Source organism: Cynocephalus volans, chromosome 5 (assembly GCF_027409185.1).
Source record: "Cynocephalus volans isolate mCynVol1 chromosome 5, mCynVol1.pri, whole genome shotgun sequence".
Classification (NCBI taxonomy): Eukaryota; Metazoa; Chordata; class Mammalia; order Dermoptera; family Cynocephalidae; genus Cynocephalus; species Cynocephalus volans.
The window spans coordinates 92,083,583-92,104,269 of record NC_084464.1 but is presented as its reverse complement, the minus strand read 5'-3'; the positions used below and the strand labels follow the sequence as shown (position 1 = coordinate 92,104,269).

The 20,687-nt window shown below is 41.5% G+C and overlaps 1 pseudogene; it reads left to right on the top strand.

Moving 5' to 3' along the window:
- The first annotated feature begins 2,969 nt into the window (after window positions 1-2,969).
- On the top strand, window positions 2,970-3,469 carry LOC134378455 (small ribosomal subunit protein eS24-like; annotated as a pseudogene).
- Window positions 3,470-20,687: the final 17,218 nt, after the last annotated feature.

Genomic DNA, 20,687 nt, shown 5'->3' with positions numbered 1-20,687 from the left:
TTCGCTCACTGGCTGAGCGTGGTGCTCACAACACCAAGTCAAGGGTTAAGATCCCCTTACCGGTCATCTTTTAAAAAAAAAAAAGAACACACCACCAGACTGTCTCTCAACAAGCTGTGACATAGACCTGTCCATTTGCTTTGGTCTGACCTGCACCTATGTTAGCCTTAAGCAGTCTGATCATTTGCATCCCTTGGAATACATTTTTATTATATATTTCTTCAATATATATTGAAGTTAAAAGTTGGATATTACTCTGGGGGAGACTCAAAAAGGAAGGCCACAGGTAGTATTGTCCCAATTTTCATGTCCAATCACCAAATAAAAGCCCTGCAATTAACTGGATCTACTTTCTTTAGAAGGTACTCTGTGACCAAACACATAGGTACTTTAAATGACATAAAAGTGGCAGGGCAATGGTTACAATCAACAAGATGTATTCTTGGCAAAGTTGGCCTGTGTGCATGGCTGGCCCTCACTCCTGGTCCTGGTTAGGGACTCTCTTTGTGCCCTTTGGGTGGTTGCAGAGATCCCTGCTAGAGACAGCAGGGTCACATTCTATTTCCTTGAGAGTAATGAAGAGGGGAAATCAAACAGACTATAATTAGCTATTGATTTCTTTCTTAAGATTTTACCAAGATTCAATTTAAGAAACCAGGTCTTTTAAACCTAAATTAGTCCTCAGAAACACCCATAAAAAGCTGAAAGTACAATGAGAGTACCTAGAGCCAAGTAATTTTCAATGGCTCCGTTTCAGGTGCTGTTCGGGTGTTTTCATCTACAACGAAGAACTCTCTCTAGTAAGCTTAAACAAGTAAAAGCCTGCTGCAGGGATTCTGAAACATTAGCTTGCATTATAATCATCTGGAGTATTTGTGGAAACATACATTGCTGGGCCCCACACCCAGAGTTTCCAGTTCAGTAGGTCTGGGGTAGGAACTGAGAACTGGCATTTCTAACAAGTTCCCAGGTGCTGCTGATCAAGACAATACATTATCTCTCTGCCTCCCGAGATAGCATTTGTTACAGTTGTAATTAAGATGATAATTAGTCATTTAATATTTATCTTTTCCTTTAGAATGTAAGTTTCTTGAGGAGAGGAACTGAGTCCATCTTGTCCATTACAATAACCCCAGTTCCTTACAGTGTCTCAAGTACTTACTGAACGAATCAATACCATATTTCCTACTTTGCTGTCTGCTTCCATCTCTCTAAAAATTCTCTTTATCTTAATAAGAATAGTAATTATGGTAACAAAGGCTAATGATCATTAAGTGTTTAAAACATGCTAGAAACTGTGCCAAGTGTTGACATAATCCTATTTAAAATCACAACAATGTTCTGAAGGTTTTGTGTTACTGTTCCCTATCTTACAATTTAAGAAACTGAGATACAGGGAGATGAAGTAACTTGGGACAGGCATCATCATTAGTAAACTACAGATCCAAGATTTAAACCAGGCAGTCTGACTCCACCTTCTTAAGTACTATATTATTCTGCTTCCCTTATGCATCCTTGTAAAAATTATCAAGAGCTGTTTACGATCTGCCCTTGCCTACTTCTCTACTCTTTCCTTCACCCTCACACCCAGTGGCCCAGCCATACCATATTGTTTTACTATGCATCTTCTACTTTTAGTGTTTTTTCCGTTTTTATGGCTCTAGAAAACACCCACCCATCTTTCAAGACTCAACTGAAGCATCTCCAACTCTCTATGAAGTTTTTTTCTGACTCTGTCCAGCCCCAGTAGTTGGAATTGATCACTTCCTCATTGGACCCTATTCATCTATGACATTTTATTGCTTTTTTTGCACTGCTGTTGCTCTGCTCGAGAATAAGAACTCCACAAGGTCAGGGACTGGGTAGGTCTTAAATGATTTTGGTATCTCCAGAACTCAATGTAGATCTTCCTAATGGGCATTAATAAATATCACATAAAATTCCCTTATTCTCATAATATTTATCATTATTGTATAAAATAAAAACATGCCCCTTTCTGATGCGTAACCTCTTACCATGTTAAAATCTATCCTCTTCAGCATTTTAAATTTTAACCCCTATCATTTTCATTTTGAGTTCTACTTAGTTTTTCAAATCTACATAGTCTCAAATTTATTATGTTCAAGATTTAAGAAGCTAAATTTCATTTGTTTTTGTCTTGACTCTCCTTCATGGTGATTCATTTCCTCATGTGGTTTGTAATTTTTTAATTTGTGAACTCATCTTCTGCAGGGCCTATTTTTCCCTGGAGATCCTAATTGCTCTGGATATGGAAGACAAAAAACAAAACAAAACAAAACAAAAGTCTGAATCGTTTCAGCTGTGTTTCCACCGAGGCTTTCAAGTCATTCAATAGTACAAAACCAGCTTGTCATGTTAATTTCATGGCTTAAGTTTTCTGTACACCCTAGTAGAATAAATTCAGACTCTACACCTACAGTTGACACAAAGCACATGTTGCTTTAAATTTCTCATAAGCAACTGTTCCCCCTTCCCACAAGGCCTTAGACAAATAGTAAGCTTTGTTTCTGTTTTTCTGAGTTGTAGGAAAAGGTTTTATAGATCTCTTTTCACAAGTAGGGCAGCTTTTCACAGTTCCAACCTCTATGAACAGAGTTATTTTTCAGCCTCCCAACTTCACACAGACCCAAGGCCATGTCTCCAGTCCCCAAATCCTGGATTCTTGGTACATATCTAATCTGAAATCCACCTGGGCAAGTGGTATCAGCTCCTTCTTACTGCTCTGGTTTTGGTGTGTGTCTGAATTTTTGCCACTTAGGATTTCCTTTTCATTTTTTGGACTAAGCTATACATTAAATAATTGGTAGAGAAATATTTTGCTAGCACCTGTATTTGTAACACTGTGAGGGCCCATTGGTTAGTCATTCGTGTTGCTGAAAGTCCCACTTAAGGTTTTTAAAATACTTTCCCTCTTTTCCTCTCTGACTTCCCGAGCGTAGGCCGCCATCATGAACGACACAGTAACTATCCGGACCAAGAAGTTCATGACCAACTGACTACTTCAGAGGAAACAAATGGTCATTGACGTTCTTCACCCTGGGAAGGCAACAGTACCTAAGACAGAAATTCGGGAAAAACTAGCCAAAATGTACAAGACCACACCAGATGTCATCTTTGTGTTTGGATTCAGAACACATTTTGGTGGTGGCAAGACAACTGGCTTTGGCATGATTTACGATTCCTTGGATTACGCAAAGAAAAATGAACCCAAACACAGACTCGCAAGACATGGCTTGTATGAGAAGAAAAAGACCTCAAGAAAACAGCAAAAGGAACGCAAGAACAGAATGAAGAAAGTCAGGGGGACTGCAAAGGCCAATGTTGGTGCTGGCAAAAAGTGAGCTGGAGATTGGATAACAGAAGGAGTAAAGATTCTGCAATGACTTCATCTGTGATAATTTTGTGACGTTTTCACAAGAGGACTAATAAATTGTAAAAAAACAAAAAAAATAAATAAAATAAAATAAAATACTTTAATATGCTTTCTTATGTGATCTACCTAATAGCTCACAAGAAAAATGAGCCAGATAGTAGGCACTTTTACGTTAGGTAACTCTGTAGATTTGAATAGTTTAAGTGACTTGCCTAAGGGCCTAGCTAGTTTAAAAAAATGCAGGTCTTTTAGTTTTAGCCTAGTGCTGTGCAAACTGAGGTCCACAGATTCAGTCAATACCTAGTCAAGGCAAAGGTGGACCTTGGGCAGGTAGTCCTAAAAATAAGACTACCGACTTGCTTTTGTGTGTGCTCTAGACCTAGGTAAAGTCTCTTGGACCTAACTTTACTCCACTCCTCTCAACCTTTCTCCTGAGTTTTTTGAATGAATACCTACCCTTTCAAGTACACTAAAGCTACGTTTTCCACCCTACTATCTCCTAAGCTGTCTCTCAAACTTCATGAATTTATACCGAGCATTTTTCATCCATAGAAATTATTCTTCCTTACTTAGTCACAGTAAAGATATTCATCTCCACCCTCCATATTTCTGCACTCACCCTTCCCACCCCCCACCCAGTGAATGGAGGAAATTAGGAAGAGAGGTGTTTTAGTCTGTTTTGTGCTGCCATAACAAAATACCACATTAGGTAGTTTATAAAGAAGGGAAGTTTATTCTCTCACGGTTCTGGAGGCTGGGAAGTCTAAGATCAAGGAGCTGACACCTAGTGTGGGCCTTCTTCCTGCATCCTGCCACGGCAGAAGGTGGAAGAGCAAGAGACATGAACTCTGGGTCCTCACATGGCAGAAGAGCAGAAGAGAGCCAACCCACTCCCTCATGACCTAAACACCTCCCAAAAGGCCCCTCATCCCAACACCACCACACTGGGGATCAAACTCCCAAAACACAAATTTGGAGGACACATTCAGACCATAGCAACAGGTTAAATTTAAACTGAAAGAGAATTATTTAAAGACCTGTGGGTCTATTGAAGAATTCTATGACCGTCATAGAAATTGAGCATCTTTTCTGTCTTTGTTGACTTATATTTTTATACTGTAGGTTTTCCATGGGACAAAACTGTCTCCAAAATGCAATGTGCTCTGACATGTCTGGGTACCATGTAAAAATAACAAAATCCACAGACAGAAGAGAGTCATTTGTCCACTTGGAACTGGCCCTTTTCAACACACCCAGTCCAGGAGCCATGAGTACCCTAAAAGAGCAAGAATGAGAATCAGAATCCCGAATCAGAGAATTCATTTGGATCACTTTCCTTCCTCTACTTCAGTTTTTTTTTCTCTTATTGAATCCCCGGTTCTTGAAATGATTGGCTTTGCATCTTGGCTTCCCCCCCCACCTTAGACTTTTTGTGAATGTAGTGAGTTGCCTCCAACTGTTTTCCCTAGTTCTTCTGCATTCCCTTTGGGCACAGGATTTGATCATCACCTTGAAGCCCTCAAGTGAGAAGCAGCAGCACTCTGTAAGCTAGATCCCAAAGGGTGCCAGCCTGAGTTTTCCATACATGAGGGAGATCAAACCCTTTTAATCTTTGAACACCAATGACACAGTGATGGAATAGAGATTGCAAAGGTATACATAAACACGACACCAAACATTTTATCTTTTATTAGCTTGAGGGAAATTCTGCTCAAATTCCCCCCAAAACCTCCTAAAGCCAATTAAAAGTCTTACTAGCTTCAGATTTCATTACCATCAAAAGAAAATCAAAATATTTACAAATGGAAATCAGAAGCATAGGCACTCCTGAGTGTTAGTTTCAAAACATCTTGCTAATTAGTGAGCCTTTGTCATCTCCTTACCTTGGGTAAGCGTATGCAAGGGAAATCTATGTAGAACCACTTGCTTTTTTTGGATTCCTTATTAGTAGCAAAAGAAGTTTGTGTCAAAATGGAATATTTAAGTTTATCTTCTCATTGAAGATGACATTTGTCACAGCGTGATTGTCTGCAACAAGGGACAGTTAATGCAAATAGTTTAATATTGTCATGTCTGTGATGTATTCCATTAGTGTCACAGTGAGTTGGGTTAAATACACCCTGCTGGCATGCTATATCTCTATTGTCCCTTCATCCTTATGGGCTGCTGCACCAAAAAGAACAAAAGGGTCACTCAGCTGTGATCTGAGGAAATGTAAGGATCAGAAGCTATTCTTTTAGACTATTATTACTTTTTTTAGCCAGTGAAAAGCACTCAAAAAATTTAGATTAAGCAATCAGCAATTCGACTGTTGACAATGCACGGTGTTCAGGGAGCAAAGGTAACTGAGATGACTCTACCCTGCAGTCTTAATCCCTCATGCTCTCACATGGCTCCTTCAGATGGAAGCTGTAAAGGAAACCAGTCTGGGACATAGAGGTTGTTTTTCTTCTCTGTTGACTCCTGTACAGAGCTATTGCCTTCTGATAATTTGGCTTCTTTGAGGGCTCTCTGACTGTGGTCAGCAAATGTAGTCTGAGAATCTGAGACTTGTGTGGGAAGAGAACTGCAAGGTCACAGACCATGACAATCTCATCCAGCAGGAGTCCACTTATGTGCGTCTACTGGGGGCAGTGAAGGATGTTGTTGACAAATGTTAGCATAGCTGCTCCTGAAATCCAGCGCTTTCTTTGGGATGTCATTTTGCTTTGTTCTGGGACTCTTCAGGATTTCTGTGGCATTGGGCTTTGTTTGAAAATTCAAAGCCTCCAACAGCAAGCTTGGGTATTCTAAAAACTAATCAATTAAAATCCAAGTGCTTTAGACACTATGAAAGCAAGTTACAAATGTCCCTGGTTTGCATCTGAAAAAAAGAAGAAATTGAATGTTATTTTAGTATCAAGGACAGCTGTCATCTAATGGGGTGAATATCTTCCACAAGGAAACTGAGTGATAGAAAATGCCAAGGTCTATCATTGTGTCAGCAGGTTAAACTAAAATATATTACATTCTAAATATTTTATTGTGTGATTGATTTGATTGTATTGCTTTGTAGGGGCTTGCAGAGACATGGGGAGAAAGGTGACTGTCTTTCACTAGATGCAGTAGTCCTATCAGTTAAGTTAGGATTTCTACCATTTGGTCCTACTGACTTCCTAGAGAGGTTTTCCCCAAGTGTAACATATTTTGTTCTACTTATGCACCGGATATATCATCCCCATCTAACTGTCTCATTCACCACTGCACCAGCTTTATCAATACCTGGAAATGACATTACCCCCACAGTGCAGTTACATTTCTGTCATCTGCACCGAATGTAAGTGGTTGGAAACTCTCTTCCTGATAAATCTCCTCAAGAAATAAGCATGGAATATATCACCTGTGCTTGGAAGGTGAAAGAGATTGGGAAGAGGGCCCTGAGCTGTACATTCTAATCAAGACTTGCTCCTGCCATGGAAGGTGAGGATGCTACAGACCCTGGGAGAATCACAGCCCTTTTCTTGAGCAGGAAATGCAGCCCTGGAGCTCCAGAAAGCAGCGCCTCACCGCACTCCGCACAAGCCAGCTCTGCTTTCTCACAAGGCAGAGAGGAGAGTCAACAACAACAAAAATAGCTGACATTTATTGTGTGCTTAGGATGTGGCAGGCATTCTGAGTGCTTTATGTATATTAACCCATTAAATCCTCACAGTAACCTTTCTACAGATGAAGCAACTGAAGCATGGAGAAGTTTCGACACATGTCCAAAGTGACAGAGCTGGTAACAGCCAAATAGGAAACTGAAACCAAGCAGTCTGCTCCAAGCTGTTACTCTTCAAATCTTATTGAATCTGCATTGAATGTCATCATCAATGCACAACACAGAGGTGCTAAAAACAAGAGTCATGAATTGATCTGGTATTTTGAAAACATATACCAAGTACTAAATACTGTAACAAACAGCAGTGCCTAAGAAAAAAAATGAAGACCCTGATATAACAAGACAAGCCAGGTAGAATAATATTGTCATTTTGTGTGTGTGTGTGTGTGTATTTAAAATTGTCAGATTTATTTTCTAGTAGTCTCTGCATTTCCATCACAATGGGCCCTTAAGTAATAGAGATGACAGCTGACATTTTAATCAGTTTTATACTCATTGGGAGACCTTCCCCGTCTCCTTTCACTTAGTTTTGCATACTTGTTTGCATATATCTTCATAGTAATGAACATTTGTCTCTTCCTTAGACCAAGTTATTTTTTTGGTCTCTGTTGATTCTGTTATTCTCTTTTAATCCCCTTCTTTTAAAGTACTGTGTCCTTCTTTTCCCCTCAGCTCACCTCTTGGTGGTTGTTGCTTCTAGACAGCATCTTAGTCACTATCAGGAGGTCGCTTATCAGGCTGTGCTACATACTTGAGCTCAGACTTCAGGACCAGAGGCTCTTGGATATTAGGTTCAGTGTCTCTGCCACATTTAATGATTGGTTGTGTCACCCCCATTCACCTGATCAGGATAAATTACCTTAAGGTCGAAAAGGGTGAGAAACATTTAGATAAGGAGTCCTAGAAGGAGAAAAACTAGGTCTAAGTTTGGGGAGAAGAATGTGTGGGAGTGAAAGTCACCAAATGAGTTGATTTTAGTATATGGTGAGAAGTATGAATCTAGTTTCATTCTCCTGCATATGGATATCCAGTTATCCCAGCACCATTTGCTGAAGAGGCAGTCCCTTCTGCAGTGAATAGGCTTGGTGCCTTTGTCAAAGATCAGATGACAGTAAGTGTGTGGGTTGATTTCTGGATTCTCTATTCTATTCTATTGATCAGTGTGTCTGTTTTTATGCCAGTACCTTACTGTTTTGGTTATTATAGCTTTGTAGTATAGCTTAAAGTCAGGTAGTGTTATGCCTCCAGCTTTATTTTTTTGCTCAGCATTGCTTTGCATCAGATGAGTGGATACGGAAAATGTGGTACATCTACACAATGGAATACTACTCAGTTATAAAAACGAATGAAATACTGCCATTTGCAACAACATGGATGGACCTTGAGAGAATTATATTAAGTGAAACAAGTCAGGCACAGAAAGAGAAATACCACATGTTCTCACTTATTGGTGGGAGATAAAAATTAATATATAAATTCACACACACACACACAAAATCAGGCTGGGGGGGAAGAAGATATAACAACCACAATTACTTGAAGTTGATACGACAAGCAAACAGAGGGGACATTGGTGGCAGGGAGGGGGTGAGGGAGGAGGGAGGGAGGTTTTGGTGATGGGCAACAATAATCAGCCACAATGTATATCGACAAAATAAAATTTTAAAAAATAAATAAATAAATAAATAAATAAATAAATAAAAAAGAAAGTCACCAAATGACCCAGGAGACTCAGAGGAGAGTCTGTCAGGGGAGGTGAACAAGATGGTGGAAAGTTCCTACTGATGAGAGAAGCCTTTTGCATCCTCAACCTTGATAATACACACCAAGGGGCTAGTTCAGCACCTTTGACTTTACATGGGGTTTAGGACCTGTAAATAGCAGTGTTGTATCTGATTTAGAAGGAGGAAGCGGATACCACTAGGGAAACAGGAATGACTACATAATTGTGGGGCCTAGTGCAAAATGAAAATGTAGGACCCCTTGTTAAAAAAGAATTTCAAGACCATGACATCAGAACATTACATCAAGCATGGGGCCTGTGAGATTGCACTGGTCACATGCTCATGAAGACAGCCCTGCTGGGAAGTTCCTATGAAAGGAGAGGGATCTCTGTTTTGGAGAGCTGTTATTTCACAATTAATAATTGGGTTTTGCCTGTGGACCCAAAAAAAGAGAAGGTGTGTGATGATGATAGAAACTCTGTTGGAGAACTTGAGGAAAAATACAAATGTTACAAGCAATTGTCAGAACACAAAAAAACTCTGTGATAAAATTGTATGAGCAGTTAATAATCTCCCCAGCAGCAGAAAGCTATCATTTCTGTCTGTGTGTGTATTTGGAGATAACTCCAAATTGAAAGACATCTCCCTTGAGGCTGGTGAGTTAAATTCAAAGGTAGAAAAAAAAGAGAAAAAGGCAAGAATAATTTGGAGAGATTAGATGAAAAAGAAGAGAGAGTTGCTAAAGAAATGGGCAGGAAAGGGTGTGTATGTGTTGATATCATGTGATGTGGGTTATGTGGGAGAGGGAAGAAAAGAGAACTGTGAAAAATGCAGATGGATAAGGCAATGGAAATTAGTATAGGTTAAGGAATCAAAACAAATATTTAATTGCTAATGATATTCTTAGGAAGAAAAATGGTCGATCAGTTGAGTGCATGGGAGCTGGGGGGATGGGTTGGAAGAACACTGATTAATCAGCTTGGAAATCCTTAAATTAGTAACTAATGAAAAACAAATTTGCTTTTTTCTCTCCTCATTAATTTGTATTATGTGAAGGAAATTACATTGACAATAAACAGTAAAGAACTGAACATTTTGTTAAAACAGAGGATACAACTGTATTATTAAATAAATACATGGCAGTCTGTCTCCAATTAGTTGCTGTTTATAAACTGCAGTGAGATTCCTGGATGAAAGGTAATATAAAATTGAATATTATAGTTTTGATTGTGGTCACAAATGAAAAGATATACACGCTACAGAGGAATGTGTATGTGAGAAAGCCATGTATATTTGAAAAAGATGACACATTTTCCTGGTTCAAAGGGTCTGAACGTCTCCCTTAGGAGAATGACAAATGTATATGCTAGTTCTGCACAATGCATCTCTATGGACCATGTTCTAGGGTCAGTTAGGCCAATAGGGGTCAGAGAAAACTGGTTAACAGCTGTTCTTCAAACTGGAATCTTTCTGCCTCCTGCCTAGCACCTGAATGAAACTGGCAGGGATTCAGACAAATGCACCAGGAGCACAGGAAATCTGGTTAGGGTCACTGGGCTGCTGGTCACATGGGAAGGCTCAAGAGACAATCTCTTGTAAACTCCAGGATTCTGGGCTTTGAAAGGCCCTGGAAAGAATCTACGGTCCCCCAGGAAGGGCTCTAAAAGTGAATCTTCAATAATAAAACAGTAAGAGGACCAGGATGAGTGGGGTGCAGAAACCAGATGCAGGCAGATGGCAGGGGCCCTGGGAGCACGTGGACATAAAAGTGATTTTGCCTTTGAAGAAAGGTAAGATTTGGAATTGCGCTCTCTCTCTCTGTCATTGTGTGTGTGTGTGCATTTGTGTGTGTTTAGTGTGAACTGTAGGGTTTGGCAGGAACTTGCCTTCCGTGGAAAGTTGGCCAAAGGACAACATAAGAGAAGGTCTGGCCTATTTGTTTCATGAAAAAAGAAAATGGAAACAAAAAAATAAAAACATAAAACTGAATGTAGATGGGAAGCAAACTCTGGGCATGTGTAGAGCAAGGAGTTCAGCAGTCAAGATAAGAAATCAATAATCAGGACTTTTAAAAGGCTGAACAATTTTATACCAATAGCTGCGGAGTTGCAAGGTGACATGAAGTTATTGGCTCACATGGTTGCCATCCTAGCCCTTTCCCTTTGCATTTGGGTGAAACAGCTCCCTTTAGGTTGGCTTGAGCCCTTGCTGTTTTCGTACTAGGAAATATGGTGACAGTGATTGAGAGTGGTTTCTTTTTAGATTAACACTGGCAGGGCTCTGAGCACAGCAGTCTACACTGATGTGGCGTTAATCCACAACAGGTGGCTGAGAGAGCAGGTGACCACTCAGAGGGGGTCATTTCCCAGTGCAGTGGGTCATTCCTTCACAGCGTGCCAGCCTTTGGGTGTCCTCTAGGTATTAACAGTCAAAACAAGAAACAGAAATGCATCCCTGCCATAATCTAACGCTCAAACTGAAAATGTAAAGGAGGAGGCTGTTAAAATGGATTTGGGAGGGGGGAAATCGGTGCTGAAAAGGCAACTAAAGAGATGGGCAGTACAACTTGGTTACTCTCTAGGTCCCTTCTCCTCTGAGATTTCATAATTTCCTGAAAAATAGGGAGAAAAATATACAATAATATGAGGAAAGCAAATAATAAAAGAAAAATCAGAAATTTAAAACTAGTATTTAATTTGCACTTTCTATAAGCCAGGCACTGGACTAAGAACTTTACATGATTTCTGGTCTTTAATTCTTATGACAAGCCTATGAGAATGGGTTTCTAGTAATAAAGAACTCATGAGACGGTACCACTCTTTTTTTTTTTTACAGATTAGGAAACTGGTGCTGTTGGGAAAGTGAAGGAAAATGGTCAGGGCCCCTCAGATGTTCAGAATCTTGCTGAGCATTTGCTGTAAATATCCACGTGCACCCAGGTGCTCCTTGGTTGCTATCTTATGTAATTGTGTATGGGCACCCAGGTGTCCTGGGTTATGGACCTAAGTATAAAGGTCTAACAGCTATGATACACGGCACTTCTCAGGACCCTCCACAAGGGCACTAAGGTGGCTGCTCCCAGCTCTGAATAAAGCCTATTAATTTTTTATACATGGCTCCCAGGATCTTTTCCTATTACTTAGACAATGGACCTGCATGTGAAGGGTTTGTGACCCATTCTATACAATGGGCTTGTAGGGTCTGTGAGCCCTAACCTAGCAATACAATTGGTGTAGTTGGCAGCAGGATTCTGAGCAGGTACGGGAGCCAATAGCCCCTTGGGAAGAGGAGGAAATGTGGCTACTCTTGAGTATGTGGTGCCCAGTGGCCAGTTTCCTGTTGACCAGGATCTGGTTGCTGATCACTATACTACAAGTCAGCACAGACCAGACACTTCATGAAGCAGCGTGGCTTCAAGATTTGCAGCAGAATGCCCCTTGAGAGGGGGAGGAAATGTGGCTATCCTTGAGGATGTGGTGCCTGGTGGCCACTTTCCTGCTGACCGGAGTCTGGCTACTGCTCACTATACTGCAAGCCAATCGAGATGTGCAGCAGAAAGCGGAGTTGTTGGAAACACGGATACTTGTCCTGGAGGATGATGTACAGTGATGGGTCATCCCTGCTTCTCACACCAGGGAAGATGACAAACCCACTGTTGTTTTGGGGGAGAGTGTGCATCTCCAGGCACAACCTGTTGTGATCAGAAAATGAAGCAGTATTGCCTACTAAGAAAGTTGGCATTATTCGTCCAGCCCATAGCCCAGTATGGCCAGTGAAAAAACCTGACACTACCCAGAGAAGGACTGTGGATTATCGAGAACTAAACAAAGTAGTGCCTCCTATGCATGCAGCCGTGCCTTCGGTTCATGACTTGATGGGTCAGCTGATGACTCAGCTAGGAATTTATTATGTATTGGACCTTGCAAATACTTTTTTCTCTATTCCAATCTCAGGTGATAGCCAAGATCAGTTTGCCTTACCTGGGAAGGGAGGCAGTGGACCTTTCAATTATTGCCCCAAGACTATCTGTATAGCCCAACCATCTGTCATGGTTTAGTGGCTGGGGACCTAGCCAAGTGGACTAGGCCCAGCACAGTTACAACGTTTCATTAAATTGATGACGTTTTACTAACCTCTGATTCTCTTGCAGATTTAACCCAGGCAGCTCCAACACTGTTAAGTCATTTGGAAAAATGTGGGTGGGCTGTGAACACAGCCAAAGTGCAAGGACCTGGGTTGTCAGTCAAATTCTTGGGAGTGGTCTGGTCAGGTAAGACAAGAGTCATCCCAGAAGCTATTATAGACAAGATACAGGCATACCCTCAACCCACAACAGTAGCTCAGCTACAGACATATTTGGGACTTCTGGGGTATTGGAGAGCTTTTGTACCCCATATGGCCCAAACAGCATGCCCACTGTATGCATTAACAAAGAAAGAAGCCTCCTGGATTGGACTAAGGATGTAGAATGGGCTTACTGGGCTACAAAAAGGGCAATACAGCAAGTACAGGCTTTACAAGTGGCTGATCCCACTGAGCCTTTTGAATTAGACATACATATAACTGAGGAAGGGTTAGGACGGGGTTTGTGGCAGAGACAAGAATGATTCCAAACACATGTAGGATTCTGGTCTCAGCTCTGAAAGGGAGCTGAAGTGCGTTATACTCTAATAGAGAAATAGTTAGCAGCTATGGATTCTGCCCTGATGGCCACTGAAGCTATCACAGAAACTGCCAAAGTCCTAGTAAGGACAACATACTCCATACTAGGTTGGCTGTGCACGTGGGCAGCCACCTCTAAAACAGACATAGCTCAGACTCCCACTCTGTCTAAATGGGAAGCATATATAGAACAAAGCATCACTGCGTCAATGAGTCCTCCATCTAAAGAGTTGCAAACTGTGCTAGGACCAGTAGAGGTTGTGGAGGAAACTTTGACACAACCCTTACTCATGGGGGCAGAGGCCACACCTCTCCATGAGGGACAGGGACCTATTACAGCTCAAGCTTGGTACACAGATGGCTCTAGCATGGGACCCTCAGCATCATGGACAGCTGTTGCTGTCCAGCTCATAACAGATACCATGTGGTTTGAAAATGGCACAGGGCAAAGCAGTCAATGGGCTGAATTGAAAGCAGTATGGATGGTGATAAAAAATGAGCCTGGGCCATTAACAATCTGTACCGACAGCTGGGCTGTGTACAAAGGTTTAGCCCTTTGGATCTCTACTTGGAAATATCAACGGTGGATGGTAGGCCACCAACCCCTGTGGGGACAAGCCACGTGGCAAGAGTTATGGGAATTGGGACATGAGAAAGAAGTAACTCTCTTCCATGTCACAGGACACTTCCCCTTAGCCAGTCCAGGAAATGACAAAGCCGATGCCTTGGCTAAGGTAAGATGGCTGGAGAGAGCCCCAGCTGCTGATGTAGCCCAGTGGTTATGTCAACGAATGCAGCATGCTGTCAGCAAAACCACGTGGATGGCAGCTCAAAGATGGGCCCTGACTATAAAATGGGAAGATGTAGTGAGCGATTGTCATGTTTGTCTGGTATGCACTCAAGAGAGTCCACACCCCTGTCGGGTGCTGCATACAAATGTGCAAATAACTCGACAGAGGGAGTCCTTGACTCGATGGCAAATGGACTTTGTCAGACCACTGCCAAGGTCAGAGAATTCCAGATACATCTTCACAGCTGTTGATACGGCTACTGGTCTTCTGTTTGTATGGCCTTGTAAGGCCCCAGACCAGGTAAGCACTGTGAAGGCACTGAATAGCCTTACAGCCATGCATGGCTGGCCTCCAGTCAGAGAGTGATAATGGAACCCACTTTACTGGACATGAGGTTCAGAGATGGGCTTCCCAGTTGTCTATTCAGTGGAAGTTACATATGCCATATCATGCCCAGGCAGTGAGAATGACTGAATGATACAATGGTCTTTTTAAAAAGGGACTAAGGCTATCTGCCCAATCCCCATCCCTGAAGGGGTTGATACTGTGATTATGGCCAACAGTCAGAATTCTAAATGAGAGACCCCACAAGGGCGGGCCCTCTCCAGTGGAAGCTCTGTTGCATAGGGCCACAGCACCTATACAACTGCAAGTCACTACTAGAGATGAGCTTTTGAAGCAAGGATATGGCAAGAAGGGAAATATTCTCTTACCAGCCCCAACCAGTTTGCAACAGGGATGGACAGTACAATGGGAATGGCTTTGGAGAATAGAAGCCCCCATATACACTGAGTAGGCCTAATAGGGCATTGGGGGAAAGGATTAGAAGAAGACTTGCAAGTTTTACCTTGGGTGACAAGTACCTGGCCTCCCCGAGTAAAGGTAACATGGCCTGGAACAGATAAGTGGTCTATTCCAAAGGGCACATTTGTATTATCTTTATGGCCAATTATGAGTTCCCCTATACTGTTACATGTAGAACATACAGATCCAACAGTGTTAGTGGATAATGTATGGTATCACAAGCCAGCTAAGATATCTATTCCTGCAACCATTCTTTCTCAGGATGGCAAACTGGCATGTATCTTACCAGAGGGGTGAGAACTCCCCCTATTGGTACCAGTAACCCTTCTGTCTTTTCACCCATAGTGTTGTGGCTGTGGGAAACAACATCCATTCACGTGGCCAATGTGTCAGCTTGCTGAATATGCACTGAACTTCCCATCAGTATGGCTACAGGATTCCCATGGAAAATCACCCGAAGGATGACTACTAACTAGACATGTACAACTAATAGCTAAAAGGATAGAACTACGGGACAAGCTTTAAGGCACATTGAACAGACAATAGGTTATATGAATGTAAGGGTCATTTATCCTTGCTAAGGGAACATTGTGGAAGATTCTGAATGGGTAGATTGTATGGCGAGGGACCCTGAAGGGGTGGATTGTAGGGAAAGTGAAGGAAAATAGTCAGGGCCCCTCGAATGGTCAAAATCTTGCCTAGCATTTGCTGTAAATATCCACATGCACCCAGGTATTCCTTGGTTACTATCTTATGTAGTTGCGTATGGGCTCCCAGGTGTCCTGGGTTATGGACCTTAGTATAAAGGACAAATGGCTCTGATACATGGTGCTTCTGAGGACGCTCCTGGAGGCTACTAGGGCGGCTGCTCCTAGCTCTGAATAAAGCCTATTAATTTTTTATCCATGGCTCCCAGGAACTTTTCCTATTACCTAGCTCATGGACCTGTGTGTGAGGGGTTTGTGACCTAGTCTGTACAATGGGCTTGTAGAATCTGTGAGCCCTAGCCCTAGCAATACAGGTGCTAAAAGAAAGTCATTTGCCCAAGGATGTACAGTTGGAGAAAAAACCTGAGCCCATCTCACTGTGGCATCTCCACTCCCACCAAAATGTTGTGCTGTCTGCTCCTAATGTGGACTAGAAAAGTAACTGAAGAGTCACATAAAATGGCAAAAGGATTAGCAGGTGAATGTTCTCAGTCTCTGAGAGTCTTAAGAAATTGCAGACATTAGGTAAAATAAGATGTTACCCATTAGTAAGAAAGAATCCCATAATTGATCAAAACAAACTCTCAGGGAAAACATTTTCTCGCTCAATATTCCCCCACATAGTGGGAACAACCAGCTTTGTTGAATTATACCTTTACTGAATGCTAAGGGGAATACAATTTGGTGGAATTGTCTTCTCACAACTTGGGAGGTGGCCATTAATGGAAATGGTTATAGTCTCTCCTTTAAATACTATTCATTCTTGAGTCATCCCCATGTGAATCATTTAGTTCCATCTTTAGAAAACCAAATTCAATGCATAGTTCACTCTCCTGGCAGCATGAAACACGCATGAAGGATGTTAATCACTTTTTATTCTTTGCCCTTTATGCTTTGAAATGGAGGAGAGTATGTTAAGTGCTTGGCAAAGGAACTACTTACCAGAAGCAGAGAGGCCTTGAAACAATCTTAGTTTTACTGCTCTGCTTTTCCTCAGTCATTCCTCTGATCCAGGGATCTCCAAACATTTTTTGATGGCACTACCATCAATTAAGGGGAAAAAAATGGAGAAATATGAGATTATGTCACTGTAGTGGATACTGTGGTGTTCTACTTGAATTGCCTTTTTATGGCTGATGTACCTGTACCCCAGTTGCTGGGAATACGGGCTGCTGGTCCTCACAGCTACAACCTTCACTGGGAGTTGCCCTCCGCTGAAGGCAACTGCCTCTATTAAGGTGCTTTCCCTTCCCAGGAGTCCCTTCCCAGTGGCTAATGACTGGCTGATGTGGAACCAATCCCCTTACCTTACTCAGGAAAACTGAATAAGGAAATAACCATATAGGTTATATAAGAGATTACCATAACCTCCTAGTCACCTGCCTCATGGTTTCTCTCATTCTTCTGGACATTCTGCAGCTTTTGGTACCCTGGGCAGTGCTCTTGAGCTTGTTTTGAGAATCTTTTTCTCTTTACCTTCTAACACTCCCCCACTCCCCCTCAGATCCATCTTCTTCTGTCTCTCTGTTCCATTCTCCAAGATTCTGCTTCTATGTGAGTCTCTCTTCAAGAGACCCATTGCTTTTCAAGAACTCAAATAAGACTACCATACAGATGGCTTTGAAATTTATGTCTAATTCTGTCCTTCCTCTTGAATCCAGCCCTACGTGTGTAACTATTCAATTTTTCCACCTAGATGTTCCATGATTACACTAATGTCAAAATGTCAGAACAAAGACATCATCTTTTTGTCTACAGTTAGCTCTTTCTGATGTCCTCATATTTTCACAAATTCCACTCTCTGGAAAAGAGGGCTTACTGTATAGCTCATTCTCTGTCTCTCTGTCTCTCTCTCTCTATCTCACACACACACACAAACACATTCACACACATATATATACACATATAATCTATGAAGAGACCAGTTCCCACTGAAACCTAAGTAAATAATTTTAAAAGAAAGAGTGCTTTGGCACCTTGTTGTAGAAAATGAGAAATTAGTTTTTGGCTCTCTGGGTTTTCTTCATCCAAAGACATTACTGTCAACCTCCCACTGACATAAATGCCCCCTTCCTCACTCTTATCCTTAGCACTGCTAAAGTCCTAAGATCCTGGCTTGAAAAATAGAGGAAGACTTGTCTTTCTCCTACACCCCAGAGAGAGCAAAGCTAGTCCTATGCTGATGTGAACTAGACAATCCAGTCCTTGATGTCTGACTAAGATAGTCGCCTTCTATAGCACACACTGTGTATAGCCATGTCAACATATACTAGAATTTTCACTAGAGGGGGTTTGATTGGTATTGTAGCTATAAAGATTGTATAGTTACTTTTACCCTTTATTCTACTCAGTAATAAGGTTGAAATAGACTAAAGTAGATTGTTTGGAAGAATCAAGTGTAGAGATCTAGAAAAAGCAAATGGAGGCAGTCTACGGATATATAATAGAGGATATTCTGAGGTGAAGCCATGTGACAGAAAAGGCAAGGCAAGGGATGGAACGGGGTCGTGGGGTAGAAGATCTAGACTCAAATCCCTGACCTTCAACTTGGTATTTGTGTTGCCCCGAGCCAATAACTTGCCTCCTTCATGCTTCAGTTTCCTCAATGATAACAAAAGGTTAATGATATCTACCCTGAAGAGTTGTTCTGAGGATTGGAAAGAAGAACATCTGGCACATAATAGGTGCTCAATAATTATTGTGAAGGAACGGCAATGAGGGAAAGCTGTCTTCAGTGGAATTCTGCTGGTTGGAACAGGAAAGCCAGAGGAAAGAAAGAGAAGGATCATGTTGTCCAAACAATTTAGGGTTGGGCTGACATGAATTTGATATAGAAGATAATAGAAAAAAGTCAATGAAGTGCTCAGAGGAGTAGAAAAATATGCCCCAAAATTATCATAGCAGCAAGTACTAAAATATGATTGGAGGTTCTGAGAACTCTGGCTAGATTGCTTTTAAATAATTTGCAGGTTGTTGAATTATTTGTAAATGTCTAAGACAACAAAAAATGTTTTGGTGCTTGCATTCATGCACATTTGGCAATCTCTCCACAACTTCCTGAAAAAGGGCAGGAGGCAGGCAGGGAGAGCTAAAGAGGAAGAATACGGTTTCCAGGTGTGTGGCCCTCAGGGCACAGAAAGACAAGGTAGCCATTAGCATGGCAAGACAGGGAGCAGAATCACATTTACTTGAACTGAAGAACCTATCTTGGTTGTGAACCTTAAAGAACTTGGGAGACAATGAGTCACCATATCTTATTTAATATGCACAGAAAACTTGGAACAAAATCAATTCAGTAGTGGAAACTGGCCAGTAACCTAGAGAATCATGAAGTGAGGAATTCTTATTCAAAAAGCAGCTGATGTTATTCTCCAGAAGCCAGGCACAGGCAAGAAGAGGCAATTAAATTTTTCTATGTCCTCTGGAGACTGCTGCAAACTCTTTGGCTAACTTATTCCTGTAATTTGCTGAAACCACTGCTAATATATTTCATTTGTAATTGACCATATACATCAGCTCCAACAGTGGGCATTGCTTAAAACTCACACAGATGCACATACACACAAACACACACACCAGGTTGCATGCATGCATGCAACCCATGCACACTCCAGGGATGCTAGCAATATGCTTTGTAAAGATAGCGAAGGGATTTAGAACACACAGAGGGAAAGCGACAAGGAACTTTCTTCCTTTTTCTTGCACCATGTTCCTTCTTACTCATTTAAGTAGACTTTCTATCCCTGTAGGAGTGTCTAGAGGATCTTTCTCCTTGAATTATTGCTAGGCAAAGGACTGGTGCCTGATTATGGTGACTAGCCTACTCATACCAAGATAGAAATACTTACATAGAGAAAGAAATGGAGCCAATATCAGCCACCACTGTCCCCACCCCTAAGTGACAGTGCTGATCCTGCCCTGGGACACACATTCACATAGGCTGGATCTAATACTGCCTTAATTGGAAGCAGAATGCCCAGTCAGGGGCAAACAACTCACGACTTTTATCATTGGCAATCTCAGCAAGGCCTGGTCCCCTTAAAAGAGTCACAGCCAATCTTATAACATCTTTCACCAACTGTCATTTGTGTACCAAGGACCTGGGACAGAAATATCTCAAATAACATCTATAGTAGAGATGTCCTGTTACTCAGAATAATAGCCAAAGTCCTTATGATGGCCTACAATGCCCAACAGAATCTGGCCCCATTACCCATATAATCTTTTACAATTCAGCCCAACTACACTGGCCTCCATGCATTCTTTGAATACACCAAGCACATTTGATCCAGCTGTTTCCTATTCCTGGAGCTCTCTTCCCCTAGGTATCTACTAGCTAAACTCCCTGGCCTTCTTTAAGTCTTTGCTCAAATTTCACCTTCTAAAGCCCACTCTGACCACTTGATTTGCTGCAAACTGCCCGGCCCCTGCTGGCCCCCTTGATCCCCTTAATCTACATTGCATGTGCCTTTTTCCATAGCTCCCGTCATCATCTAATATATGATATATACTACTTTTTATTATGTTTATTGTTTTGTCTCCCTGGCTAGAATATAAGTCAACTCCACTGAAACAGAAATCTTTGTTTTAGTTACTAATGTATCCAAGTTCATAGATAGTCTCTGGCACATATTACATGCTTAATAAATATTAGCCAAATAAATGAAAGTACCTAACTTTGTGTCAGAATCAGTCAAAGAGCATTGCATTCGTTTAAACCTCACAATAACCTGTACTGTTATTATTCTTATTTTATAGGTGAGGAAACTGAGGCACAGTTAACTAACAAACCTAAGATTACCCTACTACTAAGTAATGGACCCAGAATTCAAACCCATGCAATGTGATTCCAGACCCCACACTGAGCTACCTCTCAGGTAGCACACATAGGAGCCCATGCCTAAAGAGAAAAGATTCTTTCCAAAAGGAGGAAGTATATTTTCCTGCTTGTTTATAGCAGAACAA